The sequence below is a fragment of the Stegodyphus dumicola genome, chromosome 11 (assembly GCF_044657685.1).
Source record: "Stegodyphus dumicola isolate Sdum_Otavi_A_Nest chromosome 11, ASM4465768v1".
Classification (NCBI taxonomy): domain Eukaryota; kingdom Metazoa; phylum Arthropoda; class Arachnida; order Araneae; family Eresidae; genus Stegodyphus; species Stegodyphus dumicola.
The window spans coordinates 15,385,385-15,403,229 of record NC_140778.1 but is presented as its reverse complement, the minus strand read 5'-3'; positions in this window follow the sequence as shown (position 1 = coordinate 15,403,229).

Genomic DNA, 17,845 nt, shown 5'->3' with positions numbered 1-17,845 from the left:
AACTAAAAGGGTTTTTATAATAATTGGGTAGATTCTTCGAAAGGATTGTGATGTCCTCTGCGGAGCGTTTGGAAATACATTTCATATATCAAAACAGTAAAAAACCTATTGACCCTAACACTGGCGCCCGAACTAAAAGGTTGTGGATACAATTGGGCTAATACCTTCAACGGAAAAGCCTCTGTGGTGTCCTCCCTGGAGCAGTTGGAACTACATTTCAGAACAGCAAAAACAGATTACGTCTAACACTGGCGCCCGAACTAAAAGGGTTTGTATAATAATTGGGTAGCATCTTCGAAAGGTTTGTGATGTCCTCTGTGGAGCAGTTGGAAATACATTTCATATATCAAAACAATAAAAACCTATTGCATCTAACACTGGCGCCTGAACTAAAAGGTTGTGGATACAATTGGGCTAATACCTTCAACGGAAAAGCCTCTGTGGTGTTCTTCCTGGAGCAGTTGGAACTACATTTCAGAACAGCAAAAACCTATTTCCTCTAACACTGGCGCCCGAACTAAAAGGGTTTTTATAATAATTGTGTAGATTCTTCGAAAGGTTTGTGATGTCCTCTGTGGAGCAGTTGGAAATACATTTCATATAACAAAACAGTAAAAACCTATTGACTCTAACACTGGCGCCCGAACTAAAAGTGTTTTATAATAATTGGGTAGCTTCTTCGAACGGTTTGTGATGTCCTCTGTGGAGCAGTTGGAAATACATTTCATATATCAAAACAGTAAAGACCTATTGACTCTAACACTGGCGCCCGAACTAAACGGTTGTGGATACAATTGGGCTAATACCTTCAACGGAAAAGCCTCTGTGGTGTCCTCCCTGGAGCTGTTGGAACTACATTTCAGAACAGCAAAAACCTATTGCCTCTAACACTGGCACCGGAAATAAAAGGGTTTGTATAATAATTGGGTAGCTTCTTCGAAAGGTTTGTGATGTCCTCTGTGGAGCAGTTGGAAATACATTTCATATATCAAAACAGTAAAAACCTATTGACTCTAACACTGGCGCCTGAACTAAAAGGTTGTGGAAACAATTGGGCTAATACCTTCAACGGAAAAGCCTCTGTGGTGTCCTCCCTGGAGCAGTTGGAACTACATTTCAGAACAGCAAAAACCTATTGCCTCTAGCACTGGCGCCCGAACTAAAAGGGTTTTTATAATAATTGTGTAGATTCTTGGAAAGGTTTGTGATGTCCTCTGTGGAGCAGTTGGAAATACATTTCTTATATCAAAACAGTAAAAACCTATTGACTCTAACACTGGCGCTCGAAATAAAAGTGTTTTATAATAATTGGGTAGCTTCTTCGAAAGGTTTGTGATGTCCTCTGTGGAGCAGTTGGAAATACATTTCATATATCAAAACAGTGAAAACCTATTGACTCTAACACTGGCGCCCGAACTAAAAGGTTGTGGATACAATTGGGCTAATACCTTCAACGGAAAAGCCTCTGTGGTGTCCTCCCTGGAGCAGTTGGAACTACATTTCAGAACAGCAAAAACCTATTGCCTCTAACACTGGCACCGGAAATAAAAGGGTTTGTATAATAATTGGGTAGCTTCTTCGAAAGGTTTGTGATGTCCTCTGTGGAGCAGTTGGAAATACATTTCATATATCAAAACAGAAAAAACCTATTGACTCTAACACTGGCGCCCGAACTAAAAGGTTGTGGATACAATTGGGCTAATACCTTCAACGGAAAAGCCTCTGTGGTGTCCTCCCTGGAGCAGTTGCAACTACATTTCAGAACAGCAAAAACCTATTACCTCTAACACTGGCGCCCGAACTAAAAGGGTTTGTATAATAATTGGGTAGCATCTTCGAAAGGTTTGTGATATCCTCTGTGGAGCAGTTGGAAATACATTTTATATATCAAAACAGTAAAAACCTATTGTCTCTAACACTGGCGCCTGAACTAAAAGGTTGTGGATACAATTGGGCTAATACCTTCAACGGAAAAGCCTCTGTGGTGTCCTCCCTGGAGCAGTTGGAACTACATTTCAGAACAGCAAAAACCTATTGCCTCTAACACTGGCGCCCGAACTAAAAGGGTTTGTATAATAATTGGGTAGCTTCTTCGAAAGGTTTGTGATGTCCTCTGTGGAGCAGTTGGAAATACATTTCATATATCAAAACAATAAAAACCTATTGAATGTAACGCTGGCGCCCGAACAAAAAGGGTTTGTATAATAATTGGATATTTTCTTCGAAAGGTTTGTGATGTCCTCTGTGGAGCAGTTGGAAATACATTTCTTATATCAAAACAGTAAAACCTATTGACTCTAACACTGGCGCTCGAAATAAAAGTGTTTTATAATAATTGGGTAGCTTCTTCGAAAGGTTTGTGATGTCCTCTGTGGAGCAGTTGGAAATACATTTCATATATCAAAACAGTGAAAACCTATTGACTCTAACACTGGCGCCCGAACTAAAAGGTTGTGGATACAATTGGGCTAATACCTTCAACGGAAAAGCCTCTGTGGTGTCCTCCTTGGAGCAGTTGGAACTACATTTCAGAACAGCAAAAACCTATTGCCTCTAACACTGGCACCGGAAATAAAAGGGTTTGTATAATAATTGGGTAGCTTCTTCGAAAGGTTTGTGATGTCCTCTGTGGAGGAGTTGGAAATACATTTCATATATCAAAACAGAAAAAACCTATTGACTCTAACACTGGCGCCCGAACTAAAAGGTTGTGGATACAATTGGGCTAATACCTTCAACGGAAAAGCCTCTGTGGTGTCCTCCCTCGAGCAGTTGGAACTACATTTCAGAACAGCAAAAACCTATTACCTCTAACACTGGCGCCCGAACTAAAAGGGTTTGTATAATAATTGGGTAGCATCTTCGAAAGGTTTGTGATGTCCTCTGTGGAGCAGTTGGAAATACATTTTATATATCAAAACAGTAAAAACCTATTGTCTCTAACACTGGCGCCTGAACTAAAAGGTTGTGGATACAATTGGGCTAATACCTTCAACGGAAAAGCCTCTGTGGTGTCCTCCCTGGAGCAGTTGGAACTACATTTCAGAACAGCAAAAACCTATTGCCTCTAACACTGGCGCCCGAACTAAAAGGGTTTTTATAATAATTGGGTAGATTCTTCGAAAGGATTGTGATGTCCTCTGCGGAGCGTTTGGAAATACATTTCATATATCAAAACAGTAAAAAACCTATTGACCCTAACACAGGCGCCCGAACTAAAAGGTTGTGGATACAATTGGGCTAATACCTTCAACGGAAAAGCCTCTGTGGTGTCCTCCCTGGAGCAGTTGGAACTACATTTCAGAACAGCAAAAACAGATTACGTCTAACACTGGCGCCCGAACTAAAAGGGTTTGTATAATAATTGGGTAGCATCTTCGAAAGGTTTGTGATGTCCTCTGTGGAGCAGTTGGAAATACATTTCATATATCAAAACAGTAAAAACCTATTGAGTCTAACACTGGCGCCAGAACTAAAAGGTTGTGGAAACAATTGGGCTATTACCTTCAACGGAAAAGCATCTGTGGTGTCCTCCCTGGAGCAGTTGGAACTACATTTCAGAACAGCAAAAACCTATTGCCTCTAACACTGGCGTCCGAACTAAAAGGGTTTTTATAATAATTGTGTAGATTCTTGGAAAGGTTTGTGATGTCCTCTGTGGAGCAGTTGGAAATACATTTCATATATCAAAACAGTAAAAACCTATTGACTCTAACACTGGCGCCCGAACTAAAAGTGTTTTATAATAATTGGGTAGCTTCTTCGAAAGGTTTGTGATGTCCTCTGTGGAGCAGTTGGAAATACATTTCATAATTCAAAACAGTAAAAACCTATTGACTCTAACACTGGTGCCCGAACTAAAAGGTTGTGGATACAATTGGGCTAATACCTTCAACGGAAAAGCCTCTGTGGTGTCCTCCCTGGAGCAGTTGGAACTACATTTCAGAACAGCAAAAACCTATTACCTCTAACACTGGCGCCCGAACTAAAAGGGTTTGTATAATAATTGGGTAGCATCTTCGAAAGGTTTGTGATGTCCTCTGTGGAGCAGCTGGAAATACATTTCATATATCAAAACAGTAAAAACCTATTGACTCTAACACTGGCGCCCGAACTAAAAGTGTTTTATAATAATTGGGTAGCTTCTTCGAAAGGTTTGTGATGTCCTCTGTGGAGCAGTTGGAAATACATTTCATATATCAAAACAATAAAAACCTATTGACTCTAACACTGGCGCCCGAAATAAAAGGTTGTGGATACAATTGGGCTAATACCTTCAACGGAAAAGCCTCTGTGGTGTCCTCCCTGGAGCTGTTGGAACTACATTTCAGAACAGAAAAAACTATTGCCTCTAACACTGGCACCGGAAATAAAAGGGTTTGTATAATAATTGGGTAGCTTCTTCGAAAGGTTTGTGATGTCCTCTGTGGAGCAGTTGGAAATACATTTCATATATCAAAACAGTAAAAACCTATTGACTCTAACACTGGCGCCCGAACTAAAAGTGTTTTATAATAATTGGGTAGCTTCTTCGAAAGGTTTGTGATGTCCTCTGTGGAGCAGTTGGAAATACATTTCATATATCAAAACAGTAAAAACCTATTGACTCTAACACTGGCGCCCGAACTAAAAGGTTGTGGATACAATTGGGCTAATACCTTCAACGGAAAAGCCTCTGTTTTGTCCTCCCTGGAGCAGTTCGAACTACATTTCAGAACAGCAAAAACCTATTGCCTCTAACACTGGCGCCCGAACTAAAAGGTTTTGTATAATAATTCGGTAGCTTCTTCGAAAGGTTTCTGATGTCCTCTGTGGAGCAGTTGGAAATACATTTCATATATCAAAACAGTGAAAACCTATTGACTCTAACACTGGCGCCCGAACTAAAAGGTTGTGGATACAATTGGGCTAATACCTTCAACGGAAAAGCCTCTGTGGTGTCCTCCCTGGAGCAGTTGGAACTACATTTCAGAACAGCAAAAACCTATTGCCTCTAACACTGGCACCGGAAATAAAAGGGTTTGTATAATAATTGGGTAGCTTCTTCGAAAGGTTTGTGATGTCCTCTGTGGAGCAGTTGGAAATACATTTCATATATCAAAACAGAAAAAACCTATTGACTCTAACACTGGCGCCCGAACTAAAAGGTTGTGGATACAATTGGGCTAATACCTTCAACGGAAAAGCCTCTGTGGTGTCCTCCCTGGAGCAGTTGCAACTACATTTCAGAACAGCAAAAACCTATTACCTCTAACACTGGCGCCCGAACTAAAAGGGTTTGTATAATAATTGGGTAGCATCTTCGAAAGGTTTGTGATGTCCTCTGTGGAGCAGTTGGAAATACATTTTATATATCAAAACAGTAAAAACCTATTGTCTCTAACACTGGCGCCTGAACTAAAAGGTTGTGGATACAATTGGGCTAATACCTTCAACGGAAAAGCCTCTGTGGTGTCCTCCCTGGAGCAGTTGGAACTACATTTCAGAACAGCAAAAACCTATTGCCTCTAACACTGGCGCCCGAACTAAAAGGGTTTGTATAATAATTGGGTAGCTTCTTCGAAAGGTTTGTGATGTCCTCTGTGGAGCAGTTGGAAATACATTTCATATATCAAAACAATAAAAACCTATTGAATGTAACGCTGGCGCCCGAACAAAAAGGGTTTGTATAATAATTGGATATTTTCTTCGAAAGGTTTGTGATGTCCTCTGTGGAGCAGTTGGAAATACATTTCATATATCAAAACAGTAAAAAACCTATTGACTCTAACACTGGCGCCCGAACTAAAAGTGTTTATAATAATTGGGTAGCTTCTTCGAAAGGTTTGTAATGTCCTCTGTGGAGCAGTTGGAAATACATTTCATATATCAAAACAGTAAAAACCTATTGACTCTAACACTGGCGCCCGAACTAAAGGGTTGTGGATACAATTGGGCTAATACCTTCAACGGAAAAGCCTCTGTGGTGTCCTCCCTGGAGCAGTTGGAACTATATTTCAGAACAGCAAAAACCTATCGCCTCTAACAATGGCGCCCGAACTAAAAGGGTTTTTATAATAATTGGGTAGATTCTTCGAAAGGATTGTGATGTCCTCTGCGGAGCGTTTGGAAATACATTTCATATATCAAAACAGTAAAAAACCTATTGACCCTAACACTGGCGCCCGAACTAAAAGGTTGTGGATACAATTGGGCTAATACCTTCAACGGAAAAGCCACTGTGGTGTCCTCCCTGGAGCAGTTGGAACTACATTTCAGAACAGCAAAATCAGATTACGTCTAACACTGGCGCCCGAACTAAAAGGGTTTGTATAATAATTGGGTAGCATCTTCGAAAGGTTTGTGATGTCCTCTGTGGAGCAGTTGGAAATACATTTCATATATCAAAACAATAAAAACCTATTGCATCTAACACTGGCGCCTGAACTAAAAGGTTGTGGATACAATTGGGCTAATACCTTCAACGGAAAAGCCTCTGTGGTGTTCTTCCTGGAGCAGTTGGAACTACATTTCAGAACAGCAAAAACCTATTGCCTCTAACACTGGCACCCGAACTAAAAGGGTTTTTATAATAATTGGGTAGATTCTTCGAAAGGATTGTGATGTCCTCTGCGGAGCGTTTGGAAATACATTTCATATATCAAAACAGTAAAAAACCTATTGACCCTAACACTGGCGCCCGAACTAAAAGGTTGTGGATACAATTGGGCTAATACCTTCAACGGAAAAGCCTCTGTGGTGTCCTCCCTGGAGCAGTTGGAACTACATTTCAGAACAGCAAAAACAGATTACGTCTAACACTGGCGCCCGAACTAAAAGGGTTTGTATAATAATTGGGTAGCATCTTCGAAAGGTTTGTGATGTCCTCTGTGGAGCAGTTGGAAATACATTTCATATATCAAAACAATAAAAACCTATTGCATCTAACACTGGCGCCTGAACTAAAAGGTTGTGGATACAATTGGGCTAATACCTTCAACGGAAAAGCCTCTGTGGTGTTCTTCCTGGAGCAGTTGGAACTACATTTCAGAACAGCAAAAACCTATTTCCTCTAACACTGGCGCCCGAACTAAAAGGGTTTTTATAATAATTGTGTAGATTCTTCGAAAGGTTTGTGATGTCCTCTGTGGAGCAGTTGGAAATACATTTCATATAACAAAACAGTAAAAACCTATTGACTCTAACACTGGCGCCCGAACTAAAAGTGTTTTATAATAATTGGGTAGCTTCTTCGAACGGTTTGTGATGTCCTCTGTGGAGCAGTTGGAAATACATTTCATATATCAAAACAGTGAAAACCTATTGACTCTAACACTGGCGCCCGAACTAAAAGGTTGTGGATACAATTGGGCTAATACCTTCAACGGAAAAGCCTCTGTGGTGTCCTCCCTGGAGCAGTTGGAACTACATTTCAGAACAGCAAAAACCTATTGCCTCTAACACTGGCACCGGAAATAAAAGGGTTTGTATAATAATTGGGTAGCTTCTTCGAAAGGTTTGTGATGTCCTCTGTGGAGCAGTTGGAAATACATTTCATATATCAAAACAGAAAAAACCTATTGACTCTAACACTGGCGCCCGAACTAAAAGGTTGTGGATACAATTGGGCTAATACCTTCAACGGAAAAGCCTCTGTGGTGTCCTCCCTGGAGCAGTTGGAACTACATTTCAGAACAGCAAAAACCTATTACCTCTAACACTGGCGCCCGAACTAAAAGGGTTTGTATAATAATTGGGTAGCATCTTCGAAAGGTTTGTGATGTCCTCTGTGGAGCAGTTGGAAATACATTTTATATATCAAAACAGTAAAAACCTATTGTCTCTAACACTGGCGCCTGAACTAAAAGGTTGTGGATACAATTGGGCTAATACCTTCAACGGAAAAGCCTCTGTGGTGTCCTCCCTGGAGCAGTTGGAACTACATTTCAGAACAGCAAAAACCTATTGCCTCTAACACTGGCGCCCGAACTAAAAGGGTTTTTATAATAATTGGGTAGATTCTTCGAAAGGATTGTGATGTCCTCTGCGGAGCGTTTGGAAATACATTTCATATATCAAAACAGTAAAAAACCTATTGACCCTAACACAGGCGCCCGAACTAAAAGGTTGTGGATACAATTGGGCTAATACCTTCAACGGAAAAGCCTCTGTGGTGTCCGCCCTGGAGCAGTTGGAACTACATTTCAGAACAGCAAAAACAGATTACGTCTAACACTGGCGCCCGAACTAAAAGGGTTTGTATAATAATTGGGTAGCATCTTCGAAAGGTTTGTGATGTCCTCTGTGGAGCAGTTGGAAATACATTTCATATATCAAAACAGTAAAAACCTATTGAGTCTAACACTGGTGCCAGAACTAAAAGGTTGTGGAAACAATTGGGCTATTACCTTCAACGGAAAAGCATCTGTGGTGTCCTCCCTGGAGCAGTTGGAACTACATTTCAGAACAGCAAAAACCTATTGCCTCTAACACTGGCGTCCGAACTAAAAGGGTTTTTATAATAATTGTGTAGATTCTTGGAAAGGTTTGTGATGTCCTCTGTGGAGCAGTTGGAAATACATTTCATATATCAAAACAGTAAAAACCTATTGACTCTAACACTGGCGCCCGAACTAAAAGTGTTTTATAATAATTGGGTAGCTTCTTCGAAAGGTTTGTGATGTCCTCTGTGGAGCAGTTGGAAATACATTTCATAATTCAAAACAGTAAAAACCTATTGACTCTAACACTGGTGCCCGAACTAAAAGGTTGTGGATACAATTGGGCTAATACCTTCAACGGAAAAGCCTCTGTGGTGTCCTCCCTGGAGCAGTTGGAACTACATTTCAGAACAGCAAAAACCTATTACCTCTAACACTGGCGCCCGAACTAAAAGGGTTTGTATAATAATTGGGTAGCATCTTCGAAAGGTTTGTGATGTCCTCTGTGGAGCAGCTGGAAATACATTTCATATATCAAAACAGTAAAAACCTATTGACTCTAACACTGGCGCCCGAACTAAAAGTGTTTTATAATAATTGGGTAGCTTCTTCGAAAGGTTTGTGATGTCCTCTGTGGAGCAGTTGGAAATACATTTCATATATCAAAACAGTAAAAACCTATTGACTCTAACACTGGCGCCCGAACTAAAAGGTTGTGGATACAATTGGGCTAATACCTTCAACGGAAAAGCCTCTGTGGTGTCCTCCCTGGAGCTGTTGGAACTACATTTCAGAACAGAAAAAACTATTGCCTCTAACACTGGCACCGGAAATAAAAGGGTTTGTATAATAATTGGGTAGCTTCTTCGAAAGGTTTGTGATGTCCTCTGTGGAGCAGTTGGAAATACATTTCATATATCAAAACAGTAAAAACCTATTGACTCTAACACTGGCGCCCGAACTAAAAGTGTTTTATAATAATTGGGTAGCTTCTTCGAAAGGTTTGTGATGTCCTCTGTGGAGCAGTTGGAAATACATTTCATATATCAAAACAGTAAAAACCTATTGACTCTAACACTGGCGCCCGAACTAAAAGGTTGTGGATACAATTGGGCTAATACCTTCAACGGAAAAGCCTCTGTTTTGTCCTTCCTGGAGCAGTTCGAACTACATTTCAGAACAGCAAAAACCTATTGCCTCTAACACTGGCGCCCGAACTAAAAGGTTTTGTATAATAATTCGGTAGCTTCTTCGAAAGGTTTCTGATGTCCTCTGTGGAGCAGTTGGAAATACATTTCATATATCAAAACAGTGAAAACCTATTGACTCTAACACTGGCGCCCGAACTAAAAGGTTGTGGATACAATTGGGCTAATACCTTCAACGGAAAAGCCTCTGTGGTGTCCTCCCTGGAGCAGTTGGAACTACATTTCAGAACAGCAAAAACCTATTGCCTCTAACACTGGCACCGGAAATAAAAGGGTTTGTATAATAATTGGGTAGCTTCTTCGAAAGGTTTGTGATGTCCTCTGTGGAGCAGTTGGAAATACATTTCATATATCAAAACAGAAAAAACCTATTGACTCTAACACTGGCGCCCGAACTAAAAGGTTGTGGATACAATTGGGCTAATACCTTCAACGGAAAAGCCTCTGTGGTGTCCTCCCTGGAGCAGTTGGAACTACATTTCAGAACAGCAAAAACCTATTACCTCTAACACTGGCGCCCGAACTAAATGGGTTTGTATAATAATTGGGTAGCATCTTCGAAAGGTTTGTGATGTCCTCTGTGGAGCAGTTGGAAATACATTTTATATATCAAAACAGTAAAAACCTATTGTCTCTAACACTGGCGCCTGAACTAAAAGGTTGTGGATACAATTGGGCTAATACCTTCAACGGAAAAGCCTCTGTGGTGTCCTCCCTGGAGCAGTTGGAACTACATTTCAGAACAGCAAAAACCTATTGCCTCTAACACTGGCGCCCGAACTAAAAGGGTTTTTATAATAATTGGGTAGATTCTTCGAAAGGATTGTGATGTCCTCTGTGGAGCAGTTGGAAATACATTTCATATATCAAAACAGTGAAAACCTATTGACTCTAACACTGGCGCCCGAACTAAAAGGTTGTGGATACAATTGGGCTAATACCTTCAACGGAAAAGCCTCTGTGGTGTCCTCCTTGGAGCAGTTGGAACTACATTTCAGAACAGCAAAAACCTATTGCCTCTAACACTGGCACCGGAAATAAAAGGGTTTGTATAATAATTGGGTAGCTTCTTCGAAAGGTTTGTGATGTCCTCTGTGGAGGAGTTGGAAATACATTTCATATATCAAAACAGAAAAAACCTATTGACTCTAACACTGGCGCCCGAACTAAAAGGTTGTGGATACAATTGGGCTAATACCTTCAACGGAAAAGCCTCTGTGGTGTCCTCCCTCGAGCAGTTGGAACTACATTTCAGAACAGCAAAAACCTATTACCTCTAACACTGGCGCCCGAACTAAAAGGGTTTGTATAATAATTGGGTAGCATCTTCGAAAGGTTTGTGATGTCCTCTGTGGAGCAGTTGGAAATACATTTTATATATCAAAACAGTAAAAACCTATTGTCTCTAACACTGGCGCCTGAACTAAAAGGTTGTGGATACAATTGGGCTAATACCTTCAACGGAAAAGCCTCTGTGGTGTCCTCCCTGGAGCAGTTGGAACTACATTTCAGAACAGCAAAAACCTATTGCCTCTAACACTGGCGCCCGAACTAAAAGGGTTTTTATAATAATTGGGTAGATTCTTCGAAAGGATTGTGATGTCCTCTGCGGAGCGTTTGGAAATACATTTCATATATCAAAACAGTAAAAAACCTATTGACCCTAACACAGGCGCCCGAACTAAAAGGTTGTGGATACAATTGGGCTAATACCTTCAACGGAAAAGCCTCTGTGGTGTCCTCCCTGGAGCAGTTGGAACTACATTTCAGAACAGCAAAAACAGATTACGTCTAACACTGGCGCCCGAACTAAAAGGGTTTGTATAATAATTGGGTAGCATCTTCGAAAGGTTTGTGATGTCCTCTGTGGAGCAGTTGGAAATACATTTCATATATCAAAACAGTAAAAACCTATTGAGTCTAACACTGGCGCCAGAACTAAAAGGTTGTGGAAACAATTGGGCTATTACCTTCAACGGAAAAGCATCTGTGGTGTCCTCCCTGGAGCAGTTGGAACTACATTTCAGAACAGCAAAAACCTATTGCCTCTAACACTGGCGTCCGAACTAAAAGGGTTTTTATAATAATTGTGTAGATTCTTGGAAAGGTTTGTGATGTCCTCTGTGGAGCAGTTGGAAATACATTTCATATATCAAAACAGTAAAAACCTATTGACTCTAACACTGGCGCCCGAACTAAAAGTGTTTTATAATAATTGGGTAGCTTCTTCGAAAGGTTTGTGATGTCCTCTGTGGAGCAGTTGGAAATACATTTCATAATTCAAAACAGTAAAAACCTATTGACTCTAACACTGGTGCCCGAACTAAAAGGTTGTGGATACAATTGGGCTAATACCTTCAACGGAAAAGCCTCTGTGGTGTCCTCCCTGGAGCAGTTGGAACTACATTTCAGAACAGCAAAAACCTATTACCTCTAACACTGGCGCCCGAACTAAAAGGGTTTGTATAATAATTGGGTAGCATCTTCGAAAGGTTTGTGATGTCCTCTGTGGAGCAGCTGGAAATACATTTCATATATCAAAACAGTAAAAACCTATTGACTCTAACACTGGCGCCCGAACTAAAAGTGTTTTATAATAATTGGGTAGCTTCTTCGAAAGGTTTGTGATGTCCTCTGTGGAGCAGTTGGAAATACATTTCATATATCAAAACAATAAAAACCTATTGACTCTAACACTGGCGCCCGAAATAAAAGGTTGTGGATACAATTGGGCTAATACCTTCAACGGAAAAGCCTCTGTGGTGTCCTCCCTGGAGCTGTTGGAACTACATTTCAGAACAGAAAAAACTATTGCCTCTAACACTGGCACCGGAAATAAAAGGGTTTGTATAATAATTGGGTAGCTTCTTCGAAAGGTTTGTGATGTCCTCTGTGGAGCAGTTGGAAATACATTTCATATATCAAAACAGTAAAAACCTATTGACTCTAACACTGGCGCCCGAACTAAAAGTGTTTTATAATAATTGGGTAGCTTCTTCGAAAGGTTTGTGATGTCCTCTGTGGAGCAGTTGGAAATACATTTCATATATCAAAACAGTAAAAACCTATTGACTCTAACACTGGCGCCCGAACTAAAAGGTTGTGGATACAATTGGGCTAATACCTTCAACGGAAAAGCCTCTGTTTTGTCCTCCCTGGAGCAGTTCGAACTACATTTCAGAACAGCAAAAACCTATTGCCTCTAACACTGGCGCCCGAACTAAAAGGTTTTGTATAATAATTCGGTAGCTTCTTCGAAAGGTTTCTGATGTCCTCTGTGGAGCAGTTGGAAATACATTTCATATATCAAAACAGTGAAAACCTATTGACTCTAACACTGGCGCCCGAACTAAAAGGTTGTGGATACAATTGGGCTAATACCTTCAACGGAAAAGCCTCTGTGGTGTCCTCCCTGGAGCAGTTGGAACTACATTTCAGAACAGCAAAAACCTATTGCCTCTAACACTGGCACCGGAAATAAAAGGGTTTGTATAATAATTGGGTAGCTTCTTCGAAAGGTTTGTGATGTCCTCTGTGGAGCAGTTGGAAATACATTTCATATATCAAAACAGAAAAAACCTATTGACTCTAACACTGGCGCCCGAACTAAAAGGTTGTGGATACAATTGGGCTAATACCTTCAACGGAAAAGCCTCTGTGGTGTCCTCCCTGGAGCAGTTGCAACTACATTTCAGAACAGCAAAAACCTATTACCTCTAACACTGGCGCCCGAACTAAAAGGGTTTGTATAATAATTGGGTAGCATCTTCGAAAGGTTTGTGATGTCCTCTGTGGAGCAGTTGGAAATACATTTTATATATCAAAACAGTAAAAACCTATTGTCTCTAACACTGGCGCCTGAACTAAAAGGTTGTGGATACAATTGGGCTAATACCTTCAACGGAAAAGCCTCTGTGGTGTCCTCCCTGGAGCAGTTGGAACTACATTTCAGAACAGCAAAAACCTATTGCCTCTAACACTGGCGCCCGAACTAAAAGGGTTTGTATAATAATTGGGTAGCTTCTTCGAAAGGTTTGTGATGTCCTCTGTGGAGCAGTTGGAAATACATTTCATATATCAAAACAATAAAAACCTATTGAATGTAACGCTGGCGCCCGAACAAAAAGGGTTTGTATAATAATTGGATATTTTCTTCGAAAGGTTTGTGATGTCCTCTGTGGAGCAGTTGGAAATACATTTCATATATCAAAACAGTAAAAAACCTATTGACTCTAACACTGGCGCCCGAACTAAAAGTGTTTATAATAATTGGGTAGCTTCTTCGAAAGGTTTGTAATGTCCTCTGTGGAGCAGTTGGAAATACATTTCATATATCAAAACAGTAAAAACCTATTGACTCTAACACTGGCGCCCGAACTAAAGGGTTGTGGATACAATTGGGCTAATACCTTCAACGGAAAAGCCTCTGTGGTGTCCTCCCTGGAGCAGTTGGAACTATATTTCAGAACAGCAAAAACCTATCGCCTCTAACAATGGCGCCCGAACTAAAAGGGTTTTTATAATAATTGGGTAGATTCTTCGAAAGGATTGTGATGTCCTCTGCGGAGCGTTTGGAAATACATTTCATATATCAAAACAGTAAAAAACCTATTGACCCTAACACTGGCGCCCGAACTAAAAGGTTGTGGATACAATTGGGCTAATACCTTCAACGGAAAAGCCACTGTGGTGTCCTCCCTGGAGCAGTTGGAACTACATTTCAGAACAGCAAAATCAGATTACGTCTAACACTGGCGCCCGAACTAAAAGGGTTTGTATAATAATTGGGTAGCATCTTCGAAAGGTTTGTGATGTCCTCTGTGGAGCAGTTGGAAATACATTTCATATATCAAAACAATAAAAACCTATTGCATCTAACACTGGCGCCTGAACTAAAAGGTTGTGGATACAATTGGGCTAATACCTTCAACGGAAAAGCCTCTGTGGTGTTCTTCCTGGAGCAGTTGGAACTACATTTCAGAACAGCAAAAACCTATTGCCTCTAACACTGGCACCCGAACTAAAAGGGTTTTTATAATAATTGGGTAGATTCTTCGAAAGGATTGTGATGTCCTCTGCGGAGCGTTTGGAAATACATTTCATATATCAAAACAGTAAAAAACCTATTGACCCTAACACTGGCGCCCGAACTAAAAGGTTGTGGATACAATTGGGCTAATACCTTCAACGGAAAAGCCTCTGTGGTGTCCTCCCTGGAGCAGTTGGAACTACATTTCAGAACAGCAAAAACAGATTACGTCTAACACTGGCGCCCGAACTAAAAGGGTTTGTATAATAATTGGGTAGCATCTTCGAAAGGTTTGTGATGTCCTCTGTGGAGCAGTTGGAAATACATTTCATATATCAAAACAATAAAAACCTATTGCATCTAACACTGGCGCCTGAACTAAAAGGTTGTGGATACAATTGGGCTAATACCTTCAACGGAAAAGCCTCTGTGGTGTTCTTCCTGGAGCAGTTGGAACTACATTTCAGAACAGCAAAAACCTATTTCCTCTAACACTGGCGCCCGAACTAAAAGGGTTTTTATAATAATTGTGTAGATTCTTCGAAAGGTTTGTGATGTCCTCTGTGGAGCAGTTGGAAATACATTTCATATAACAAAACAGTAAAAACCTATTGACTCTAACACTGGCGCCCGAACTAAAAGTGTTTTATAATAATTGGGTAGCTTCTTCGAACGGTTTGTGATGTCCTCTGTGGAGCAGTTGGAAATACATTTCATATATCAAAACAGTGAAAACCTATTGACTCTAACACTGGCGCCCGAACTAAAAGGTTGTGGATACAATTGGGCTAATACCTTCAACGGAAAAGCCTCTGTGGTGTCCTCCCTGGAGCAGTTGGAACTACATTTCAGAACAGCAAAAACCTATTGCCTCTAACACTGGCACCGGAAATAAAAGGGTTTGTATAATAATTGGGTAGCTTCTTCGAAAGGTTTGTGATGTCCTCTGTGGAGCAGTTGGAAATACATTTCATATATCAAAACAGAAAAAACCTATTGACTCTAACACTGGCGCCCGAACTAAAAGGTTGTGGATACAATTGGGCTAATACCTTCAACGGAAAAGCCTCTGTGGTGTCCTCCCTGGAGCAGTTGGAACTACATTTCAGAACAGCAAAAACCTATTACCTCTAACACTGGCGCCCGAACTAAAAGGGTTTGTATAATAATTGGGTAGCATCTTCGAAAGGTTTGTGATGTCCTCTGTGGAGCAGTTGGAAATACATTTTATATATCAAAACAGTAAAAACCTATTGTCTCTAACACTGGCGCCTGAACTAAAAGGTTGTGGATACAATTGGGCTAATACCTTCAACGGAAAAGCCTCTGTGGTGTCCTCCCTGGAGCAGTTGGAACTACATTTCAGAACAGCAAAAACCTATTGCCTCTAACACTGGCGCCCGAACTAAAAGGGTTTTTATAATAATTGGGTAGATTCTTCGAAAGGATTGTGATGTCCTCTGCGGAGCGTTTGGAAATACATTTCATATATCAAAACAGTAAAAAACCTATTGACCCTAACACAGGCGCCCGAACTAAAAGGTTGTGGATACAATTGGGCTAATACCTTCAACGGAAAAGCCTCTGTGGTGTCCGCCCTGGAGCAGTTGGAACTACATTTCAGAACAGCAAAAACAGATTACGTCTAACACTGGCGCCCGAACTAAAAGGGTTTGTATAATAATTGGGTAGCATCTTCGAAAGGTTTGTGATGTCCTCTGTGGAGCAGTTGGAAATACATTTCATATATCAAAACAGTAAAAACCTATTGAGTCTAACACTGGCGCCAGAACTAAAAGGTTGTGGAAACAATTGGGCTATTACCTTCAACGGAAAAGCATCTGTGGTGTCCTCCCTGGAGCAGTTGGAACTACATTTCAGAACAGCAAAAACCTATTGCCTCTAACACTGGCGTCCGAACTAAAAGGGTTTTTATAATAATTGTGTAGATTCTTGGAAAGGTTTGTGATGTCCTCTGTGGAGCAGTTGGAAATACATTTCATATATCAAAACAGTAAAAACCTATTGACTCTAACACTGGCGCCCGAACTAAAAGTGTTTTATAATAATTGGGTAGCTTCTTCGAAAGGTTTGTGATGTCCTCTGTGGAGCAGTTGGAAATACATTTCATAATTCAAAACAGTAAAAACCTATTGACTCTAACACTGGTGCCCGAACTAAAAGGTTGTGGATACAATTGGGCTAATACCTTCAACGGAAAAGCCTCTGTGGTGTCCTCCCTGGAGCAGTTGGAACTACATTTCAGAACAGCAAAAACCTATTACCTCTAACACTGGCGCCCGAACTAAAAGGGTTTGTATAATAATTGGGTAGCATCTTCGAAAGGTTTGTGATGTCCTCTGTGGAGCAGCTGGAAATACATTTCATATATCAAAACAGTAAAAACCTATTGACTCTAACACTGGCGCCCGAACTAAAAGTGTTTTATAATAATTGGGTAGCTTCTTCGAAAGGTTTGTGATGTCCTCTGTGGAGCAGTTGGAAATACATTTCATATATCAAAACAGTAAAAACCTATTGACTCTAACACTGGCGCCCGAACTAAAAGGTTGTGGATACAATTGGGCTAATACCTTCAACGGAAAAGCCTCTGTGGTGTCCTCCCTGGAGCTGTTGGAACTACATTTCAGAACAGAAAAAACTATTGCCTCTAACACTGGCACCGGAAATAAAAGGGTTTGTATAATAATTGGGTAGCTTCTTCGAAAGGTTTGTGATGTCCTCTGTGGAGCAGTTGGAAATACATTTCATATATCAAAACAGTAAAAACCTATTGACTCTAACACTGGCGCCCGAACTAAAAGTGTTTTATAATAATTGGGTAGCTTCTTCGAAAGGTTTGTGATGTCCTCTGTGGAGCAGTTGGAAATACATTTCATATATCAAAACAGTAAAAACCTATTGACTCTAACACTGGCGCCCGAACTAAAAGGTTGTGGATACAATTGGGCTAATACCTTCAACGGAAAAGCCTCTGTTTTGTCCTTCCTGGAGCAGTTCGAACTACATTTCAGAACAGCAAAAACCTATTGCCTCTAACACTGGCGCCCGAACTAAAAGGTTTTGTATAATAATTCGGTAGCTTCTTCGAAAGGTTTCTGATGTCCTCTGTGGAGCAGTTGGAAATACATTTCATATATCAAAACAGTGAAAACCTATTGACTCTA